The 11,135-nt window shown below is 24.8% G+C and overlaps 1 long non-coding RNA gene across 1 annotated transcript; it reads left to right on the top strand.

Moving 5' to 3' along the window:
* The first annotated feature begins 4,574 nt into the window (after positions 1 to 4,574).
* On the top strand, positions 4,575 to 5,742 carry LOC136074991 (uncharacterized). Its single transcript, XR_010635695.1, has 3 exons — positions 4,575 to 4,648; positions 4,883 to 4,971; positions 5,197 to 5,742. It is a non-coding gene; the product is annotated as an uncharacterized LOC136074991 (long non-coding RNA).
* The last annotated feature ends 5,393 nt before the right edge of the window (positions 5,743 to 11,135 follow it).

Below are 11,135 nucleotides of genomic sequence, written 5' to 3'. Positions count from 1 at the left end.
TTACATATTTCTTAAAAGGCGGATTTTCATAATAGATATAAAAAAAAATTTTATTATACGATTTTTTTCATTACACAAAAAAGTGTTCGTTTTTTAATAGCTGGTTCATTGCTCGTATTGTTCAAGTTGCTTTAAACTTTGCTTAAATCTCCAACTCCTGACATAGATCTAGTAAAGGTAAATTTATTTTAGCAACCATTAGCTGAAGACAATATTTAAATACTAGTGAGCCAATTTTATGCCAAACTTTCCGTGTTTTTGCAATAAGAGATCGTCCTTAAATTACGCAACGCTAAATTTTACTAATAAATAAAATATAAAAGATCAAAAGTTTTCCCTCGCAGAGCTTTAAGGTAAATAAAAAACAAAAATAGCTTGTTAAGTTTAATGAACATTGGCGCGAAAAAGAACATAAGATCACCTACTTATATTTTTTAAATAAATTTAGTGTTACCTAATTTATGGACGATCCCAACCTTGTGGACACAAGACGTGTTTAAGAGGTATAAAAACGTATTAACTCGTACAACTACGTGTTTTAGACGCAAAGGCGATTTTACGGAGAGGTAAGGGAGTGTTCCCCCCCTCAACATTTCTCCCCCCCCCCCCCCTTACATCAAAGAAAGTAATTTTTAAGTTATAGTCGGTTTTTTGACAAATTTAGTTGGCAAGTCGGGTATTAGACACAATTCAGTAGGGTAAATTTTAGTTTTGAGGACATTTTTTTTTAGGAAGTACCAGTCGGTACTTTTTAAGGATTCACCCTTCCCCCCAATTTTATTCGTAGAATCGCCTCTTTTTAGACGTCTTATACATGTCTTGCGATTACTGGGTAATACTTCTTTTACTTAACAACTACACGATTTTTTTTGTGTTTATGTAAAATCAGGAAAATTTTAAGTAAAAGTAAAGTTCCTTTCAGAGATAAATGTAAAATAATTTTTAATGAATAAATGTTAAAAAAAGATATATTAATAACAATAATGTTGGAAAAAAAAATTATTTTGGTACTGTGTTGTTATGAAATAATTATTAAACCTATTCAATAATAGCAATACTATAAGTGCATAAGCACCTGTCAGCATTCGAAACCCTTTCATTTTTTAATATTATAAAAAATGCAATAAAAAGTTGCTTACTTTTGACATTCTGCTTGTATAAAACAACAATACCATCTTTATTTTATAAACAACTGGAGTGCAGTAAACGTTTCTGATAAATTAGATACAATGAAATAAAATATTGGAATGTTGTAAAACGTTACTTATCAATTTAATGTTTTTAATGCTTTTTTTTTTCAATCTTTTTGCATGTGGGTGGTTGTTGAGGTTGTCCAAGAAGTTCATGCAATCTTATCACAGAGTAACATTAGAAATAAGAAAACCTTTAGTTCCGTTCGACTGACCCAAAATTGTTGACGCATTTGCATTGACTATACTACTTATGTCACATCTGTTTTAGATAAAAACTTTTTCTGCAGTTAAGGTGGATTTCCATTTATAGGAAATTTCTCGCGGAACAGAACGAAAAATGAAAATTATCTAATCATGAATCAAAAAATTTAAGATTTACTTGATTGGATAGTTTTTTTTCCTGTTACGTTCCGCGTAAAAGTAGAAAATCCTCTAATCTTTACAAAAAATTGCAATGATTGGAGCCTGTGAACAAAAAAACCATAAAATTTTAGCCCCCTCCCCCTCTGGCCCAAACTTGAGAGCAACAAGTTGATGAAATACTTTTTGAACTATTTTCAACTAGACTTATATTCATCGATAAATTTCAAGTAATATTATAGCGTTCAAAAAATATGACCATATAAACTTTAAACCGCCCTCAATTTGAGAAGGTTGCAAATTTTACAAGGTCATAATTTTTAAACGCTGAAAAGTTATACTATGAAACTTAAAATTTCGTGATGAATATAAGTCTAGTTGAAAATAGTTCGAAAAGTATTTCATCAGCTTGTTGCTCTCACGTTTAGGGCAGAGGGAAGGGGAGGGGCTAAATTTTGGGAGTTTTTTTGTTCACAGGCTCCAATCATTGCAATTTTTTACAAAGCATCCTTAATTGAATAAAGTATAAACATATAAATGTTTGGAGTTTGCTCTATGTCTGGAACTTAAATATCTCAAAGACCAAAAAACGCCACCCCTGGTCAAATCCATAACTGGATTTTATTGGCGGCGTTTAGACAAAAGAGGTATTAAAATAGAAAGTATCAACTTTATAAAAAATGATAAATATTATAAAAAAAAGTTTATAAATTAAGTATGAAAATAAATTTAACAAGTTTAAAAGTTAAAACTAACTGGTGATTTGTCATGACAACTTACTAGTTGTGTGTAATTTTTGTCCGTTATGTCCGTAAACAACAATGTAGCTTTATTAGATGAGATAAGAGATTTTCTTGTTTCTATGTTTGTCAAATGACTGGATTTTTCAAGCAGCTTTAAGCATTTTAACACTATTTCTAATTCAAGTTTATATCTTTTATTTTCTTTTGAAAACCTCACACCAAACATCTCTCGTTTATATATATATATATATATATATATATATATATATATATATATATATATATATATATATATATATATATATATATATATATATATATATATATATATATATATATATATATATATATATATATATATATATATATATATATATATATATATATATATATATACATATATATGTATATATATATATATTTATATATATACATATATATTTATATATACATATATATAAATATATGTAAAATATATATATATATATATATATATATATATATATATATATATATATATGTATATATATATATTTATATATATACATATATATGTTTATATATATATATATATATATATATATATATATAATATATATTTATAAATATACATATATATTTATATATACATACATATATATATATATATATATATATATATATATATATATATATATATATATATATATATATACATATATACATATATTTATATATTTATGTATATATATATATATATATATATATATATATATATATATATATATATATATATATATATATATATATATATATATATATATATATATATATTAGGGTGGAGCGATTTTGAAAATTTTTGAAATTTGATTTGCCTGAGCAGCAAATCAATATCTTTTGGTGAAAAAAGAACCTTACTCTTTTTTTTTTTAGTTTAGATGAGTTCTTGAGGTTCCTCTTTGGATTCTAAACTTTTGATGGGTCCTAATATTGTTTAAATTTTTTTTTTCTAAACTATATCAACTTGATACATAAAAGAAGCAAAATAATATGCTGATTTTGAAAATAATATTTGTTTTTATTAAAAAACTAAAATTAAAATAGTAGAGTTGTTTTTTTCATTAAAAACCCCCGTCCTCAACAAAACGGAGATTTTAAGGTATTTTTTTGCAAGTATTTTTTTCACTTAAAAATTTTTTTAATAAAATTATTATTTATGAAATAAGCATTTTTTCTACTTTTTTTGAGTCCAAGGTTTAGAAAAAAAAAAATTCAAAATATTAGGACCTGTCAAGAAATTAAATTCCGAAGAGGACCCTCAAGATCTCATCAAAATCAAAAAATATTTTTTTACTTTTATCTTATAATTAATAGACATTGATTCGTGTCTCAGTAATATTGGTTTTTAAACTCTTTTTTTTTTGCTATGAAAATCGCTTCACCCTAATATATATATATATATATATATATATATATATATATATATATATATATATATATATATATATATTTAAATTTATATATATTATAACTAATATTAATTTTTATTTACTTAAATAAAAACAAAGTTTTTGTTCAAGTAAGAAAAGGAAGTGTTTACCTTAATGTGACATATTACAATAGATTCCAATAAGTTCAGAAAACGCATGAATTTTTGATTGAGTTAATTCCGTTTTGCAAAGGTTTTTTTAACATCCGAAACTAATAAAAAAAATCTTTATAATTTTCTTGTCTATTTTCTTTTCTAGTAAAATTTTAAAACTCAGAAATTATTTTTGGAGAATAGCTTCATTTTAAAACACAGAAGATGGAGAAGAAGACAGCGGATAACATTTTTTTTTATATTCAGATCATTTTGAATAGAGTTTTGTTTAACGAATATGATTAAAATTTGATGACATTAACAAAAACATTAATGACAATTTTTCGGAGAAAGTAAACGTACGGACATTTCAATGGTTTTTTAAACTCAACAATGCCAAAATAAATTATATATTTCTGCATAAAACTGATTATTGAACTTCGGTTATTTTTTTCGAACATGTTATATTTTTTTCACAAAAAAAGTGTTAAACTTTTAATTTACATATTAAGTATTATGTATATATATATATATATATATATATATATATATATATATATATATATATATATATATATATATATATATATATATATATATATATATATATATATATATATATATATATATATGTATATATATATATATATATATATATATATATATATATATATATATATATATATATAAAATATGAGTTATTGAAATATTGTGATATATTAGGCTACATATGGCTTGCCGTATAATTAATAAAATACACAGTACTTTTGGACCAAATCACCCGGAATCCGGTACTTTTAATATCATGTTATTTTAATTATTTTAGAAAATTTATGATTTTAATTGTGTCTTTTTTTTTCACTAAGTTTTATTTGTTATATATAAAATAAATAATCTTGTAATATAATTTATCTTATAAAAATATAATCAAAATATATAACAATAAATTACGATATGTTTGTGAAAAAACAACAAATTTAAGCGTATACCAATCAATTACCATTTAGTTTGATAAATTATTTAAGGTGAGGAAAGCCACAGAATAGTTCATTGGTTTTCTAATTATTAAAGCCTTAATATTTGAGAGCGAGCAAGTTAAAAGCATATCAATCAGGTGCAAATTTTTTTGTTATAAACCTTTGATTGCTAGTTTGTTTTGTTATGTCTATAACTTTTGTTTCTGCATTAAAATAAAACGTATTTTTCGTCTAACATAAATTTTGTTCTGTAAATGTTTTGTAAATGATACGAACGATAGAAACGATAAACAAAATAGATACGAACAATATTGTTATAAAACTTTTGTTTTGAGTTTAAATAGAAATTGGTGTCACATTAGAAAATGTTTAATTCACAAGAATCAAACCTCACAGCGTATAAAGCATCTTATATGAATGGATTTGGGATTTCGATGGACGAATCTTCAAGTTCACTAGCTTATGTATCAGAGTCCGAATTAAAAGAAGAATTTATAAACAAATTTATAAGCGATAACCAACAGCATTTATCAAGACCTCCTGTTCGAAAAACAATGTCATGGTCAATAACAAATCCAACCGTTCACAAAGAGAGGGATTTTTATTTAATGCCTTATGCATGTGATGACATAAGAAAGTTTACTGGAACCCCTGATAACCGTACTCGTAGTGATACCCTTCCGTTACGATATAGCTCAACCCCACTTCTTTCATCATTTTCAAAAATGGCGAGTAATTGTTCGGAGATAGAAAATGAATGCTCAAGAGCTTCTATCATTATTGAAGGAAAAGATGAATACAAAGATACATTTGACGATAAAAGTTTAAAATAATAAATAAAACTTTTTCTTACTTATAGCGTTTTTAAAATATAAAAAATAATTATTCAAAATGAATTATTTATTTGAGTAAGTTGTTGTTACTTTTTAATGAAAACATTTGACACATTTTTCACCCTTATCGGCGCATAAAAATGTGTTTAAAAAATTCCTTTTCGTGAGTACATACGAAAAAGAATTTTTTTATACATACGTGTAAACACATGACAAAAATAAATAAAAAAAGTTTCTGCCGTTACAAAAAAATAAATCTAAGTTTTGAAATAACATGTAATAATTTGAGAGCGATAACCCCAAAAGATTCAGCAAAATATCCATATGGCTTTTAAAGCAGAAGTTAATAAAAATAAAAAATGTTTGAAAATTTGCCAGGTTTAAATGTTTGGTCTTTCAATTATTTGAATGTTAAATAAACTCTATTTTTGAATAATCTAAATATAAATACTTTGTAACAGCTATGCAACTAACGTAGAAAATATGATTTTATTTACACGAATTATATTAAAAGCGTAAAAAGAATCTTTTTTTAAGTTTCTATTGTTTTAAGGATAACCATTCTTTATTAAAAAAAAAAAGTCTTTTTCTTCAAGATAAGAATTTAAATAAGATATATAAATATTTATTTTTATTTATCATGAGTTATAAAAAAATTGTCAGTTTTTATATATAAAATGATTTAGGTTTTTTGTTTTAATTTATTATGTTGCATTAAATTGACTTGTGAAATAAAGTTGGTTTCAATATATTTATGTGATACACAATCTGATTTTCTCGGTCACCTTAAAATCAAAAGTTTGTTTTTCGTATTTTGTTATTGTATTTTTATTATTGTATCTTATAATAATCTAAAATGGAGATTAATGTAAAAAATAATAAAAAAAGTAATACTTATAAATATTAAAAATAATTAAATAAAAAAAAATATTAATAATATAGCAAATAACAAAAGATTAATTAAAAAAATAATTATTGGCTGCTTACTTATCTAAATTTTATTAAAATAGTAACTTCGTAGACACATACATTATGATTTTGTAAAGTTAAGAAATTTATTTAGTTAACAATTTTTACTTGTTTTAAGTTTGCTTTCCTATTTCCTATTTGTCTAGGACTATTAATGGAAAATATACACGTTGTGATGTATATTTAAAAACTTATTGAATGAAATTTATGATTTGAATGAAAAAACAATTGCAAAAAAAAAAAAAAAGAACAAAAAACAACAGCAAACAGAACAATTAATTCAATTAAAAAGCTGATAAGTTTTAACTAAAAATGAAGAATTAATTTAATTAAAATTTTCTTTCAACATAATGTCTATTTTTTTCAAAATAGTTAAGATGAAATATCTTTTTATTTAAACAATGTATATACTATACACCCTAGTATTCACTATACACCCATTACTGAAACAACGCCATAATTTATTAAAACTGTTTGAAAAAAAATGAAACGAGTGTCTAAAAAAAGTTTTTTTGTGTAAAATTTATAGGTTTTTTTGTTTAAAATTATTTATACCATTAAAGAGATAAAACATGACGGCGCTATGTTTTCATCCAATCTTAAAGAAAGTCTGGCGGGTATTAGGTTTTTATTAAGAAAAAAAGTTTTTTCTCAAAGACTTATACGCTTGCATATCCAGGGCAGGGGCCAAATTTTTCGAATTTGTTTTGGAAATTTTGCAATATCATTCTGTTTTTCTTATTATAAAAACTTTTATACTATAATATAAATTTTTCTCAATGGTTTTAATGATGAATTTAAAAAGTGTACCTTAGGTTGATGATTGGAAAATTACGTTTACAAAACAAAAATTGTATATATTTTAATTTTTTACTTTTTAAAGTTAATAAATTTTATAAAAAATCGTTCAAAATATAAAAAATTTTTTGAAGAAAAAATAATAGTTAACATTTCAATTTTGAAAGTAAAATCGATATTAAAAGGTTAAATAAAGATAAAAAAAAAAAAAAAGGTAAAATTACATATTAGCTTTTGATCGAAGGAGTTGGAGACGAAGAGTTGTTAGATAAGGAGTAACCAGATAAAGAGTTGTCGACTGCATCGTGTATTGCAACTTTTAATGCTTTTAGTTACGCGTTTAGAAAAAATGCGTTATCTATTTAAAGGTTACGTTAACATATTTGGTAGGAACTGCCCATGTTTTGAAGAAAACGTACTTAAATTTCATAATTCTGTGGATAGAATTTTAAATAATTTAGAAAAAATCTTTGATAACACCTAATCAAAACAAATAATATTCCAAAAATGGTACTACCCACGTTTAAAAAGAATTAAATACATCAAGTTCAACAGCGATTGAATATGATAAACACTGAGTTTTATATAGGACAACAACAAGCCTCTACTAAAAAATCAGAGGGAATACAGCACATCTCATGGTATTTAGCATTGTGAAAACTTAAAAAAGTGTAATTTGTATAAAAATAAAACAACTAGATGACTACGTAGATGAAAGTTTACGCTTTGAAGGGTTTAAAGAAAAAGAAAATCAAACCTGGGAAGAATGCGAAACAAAAAATAAAATTATTTATTAAATAAAAAAGTTGGCGTAACAGACAACGTCTGCATTGAAAAAGTTAACAGAATAGAAAAGAAACATTACCATGGAATGTTGGTGTTGAGTGACCATGGAATGTTGGTGTTAAATGACCAGGGAATGAAGAAAAGAATAACTATCGCAAAGTTCTTGAATTGTAAAGATGGAGAATAACTTTGAATTAATACGTATATAGCACAAAAACACAAAAAAATGTAAATTTAATATACGCTTTGTATAGTATACGTCAGAAAGTATATTTTAAATTTTTAAATAAAATAAAACATATGGAAAGAAAAATTATTTACAAAGGAAAACTTTAGTAAAAGAACCAGAGAAAAAAAGAAGGCTTCTGTTTAAAAAAGACAATGAACAGCGAGCCGGTGGTAAATACGCTCAAGTAGTATAAAATAGGCTTGTCACGCAACCTAAAGTTAAGAAAAAAACAAAATCTAATTTTTGTTGTTTAAGAACATAACAAAAATGAATGAATTTGAACTTCTTTCTTTTGATTTTGATAATAAATACTTTATATTTTAGCATCTCTGACAAGAACATAAGTTTTTATAATGGTATGCACTAGAGTTTCTCAAACAGGATTCTGGAGATAAAATAGAAAGTGGGATATAAAATAGACGGCGGGATATCTTAAGATATATCTACACACTAAAAAAAAAAGGTAGAAATTTCTACCTCAGGGTAGGATATGTGATATACCCTTAGTAAGGTATAATTTTCTACCTTTTAGGGTAGAAAATTATATCAAAAACAATTTTTTCTCATACAATTTTCTAACTTAAAGGTATAATTTTCTACCTTATAAGGTAGAAAATTATACCTTACTAAGGGTATATCACATATCCTACCTTAACTAAAAATTTCTACCTTAAATTTTTAGTGTGTAATATTTTTCGAGATATATCTTTTATTTTAAATATCACGAAGTTTCTTACAAGTTTTTTCAAAATTTAAGAAAATGCAATACCTCCTATGTTCTTGTAATTAAAAAACAAAAGTATATCAACATTTCTTGATAAAAAAAATCGAAATGTTTGGTTTAAGTAATTTTGAATATTTGAGAAATTAAAGATTTTGTATAAATATATAAATAATTTATATAAATAAATATGTTGTATTATTAAAAATTTTTCTGCATTAAATCAACCGTAATTAAGAGTCTATAAGCTTATATTATGCTTGAGTTTTTTTTAACTATCTACTTTTATTTGTCGGTAGAGTGTTGTATCTATTTTGTAAATCACTATTATTATTATGTTACTTTATGGTTCATATCGATAGTGGATTAAAAGCATGGCAATGTTTGAAAAACCTGGCAAACATGCTAGGTTTTTCAAACATTTAAGGTCAAAACAGCCACTTGCAAAAAGTGCTGTGCATAAATAATGCACAAAAGATTCATACAAGCGAGCTTCTTCGTCATTTAAAAAACACATACAAAAAAATGAAATTTGATATATAAGGTCACTGAATTAGAAATTTAAAATGTGCAAAAAAAAAATTCATATAGTTTACTAAACAGAGGGCTCTTGAGGAAAATGCTTCAAAGCTAGCGATGATGGACGGTTTCTCCATAAATGCCATTAAAAAAAATTTGAAGTTATTAGAAAATTGTTTGAAAAAAGCATGGAATTACACAAAAATGCATCTCATGTTATAAATATGTTTAAAAAAAATATACGATTCACGCAATCAAAGTGGAAAATATCAAAAGAAATATCAACTAGTTTGCAATCTTCTCTATCGTTTGACAAATGCATCTTTAAAGCATTTTAAGAAATCAACTTTATTTCAATATAAATTAGAATACTGGATTTAGTAGAAAAGAAACTGCCAGATTTTAACTTATCAATGAAAAGGCACATAATAGCAAGTGTCCCCAACCAGAGCCGTCCCGAAGAGATTGGACTGGGAGGAAGGGAGGGGGTGACATATTTTGTTTTTTGCCGTCTAAGGCAATTTTTGATCCAATTTTGCCGACTCCAGTGCCTAATATTCCAACAAGTAAATTTATTAGGGGGGCTAGACACCCCTACACTCCCTCGGGACGCCTCTATACTCGATGGAGCCCCCGTATTAAAAAAATTTGGAAGAAAAGTGATATCGAGCATTACTTGTTGAAGGAGATTCACACCTGGAAGATTCTGAGAAAAATTTTAGTGATTGTGACGATTATGATGATATAATTACATTTGATAAATTTGGATAAAACGGCGAATCGTACTGTTCTTTAAGCATTTATAAAATAGAGTAAATATTTCACTAATGATTTAGAATGTTTGAATTGTTGTTCGAATGTTTTGCAAATCACCTTTTAAAAATGAATTTTTACAAATTTACGTAAAATATTTTTCTTCTGTTTCGCAAAGAACTCTGGGTGATATTAGATTTAAAAACAACGTGGAATAGTCTTGTTGCAATTCTAGAAAGGTTTCTTGCAGTAAAAATATATATATTAAAAGCAATGATTAATTTAAAAGAAATTCTCAAATTTTTTTTTAAAATAGTTTACGATTGCATAGTTTCGTCGCAGAAAAAGCTGGAAATTCGTTCACAAATAAAGTTTAAACAACTATATATTGTCGAAACTATATTCGTAAACTATTAGTTACTATTGATAGAAAAACTCGTTTACGATAATATAATTTAAAAAACTCGTTTATATAATAAATCAGTTGAACGTTTGCGCTTAATTTCTACAAGACAATTTTTTAATTCAATAAATAGTTTAGATAAGCGTGCTAATGTAAATTTATATTTAAATTGTGATTTTTGGCAAAATAAAATAAAAATAATGCGTACATCCCAAGTAAAAAAAAAATATCAGTATTAATAAAAATCCACGTTAATATTAGGAATTAAAAAAATTTTAAAAACTTCCATT

The sequence above is a fragment of the Hydra vulgaris genome, chromosome 01 (assembly GCF_038396675.1).
Source record: "Hydra vulgaris chromosome 01, alternate assembly HydraT2T_AEP".
Taxonomy (NCBI): Eukaryota; Metazoa; Cnidaria; class Hydrozoa; order Anthoathecata; family Hydridae; genus Hydra; species Hydra vulgaris.
Note: the sequence above shows the minus strand (reverse complement) of the source record. Positions and strands in the feature narration are given on the sequence as shown.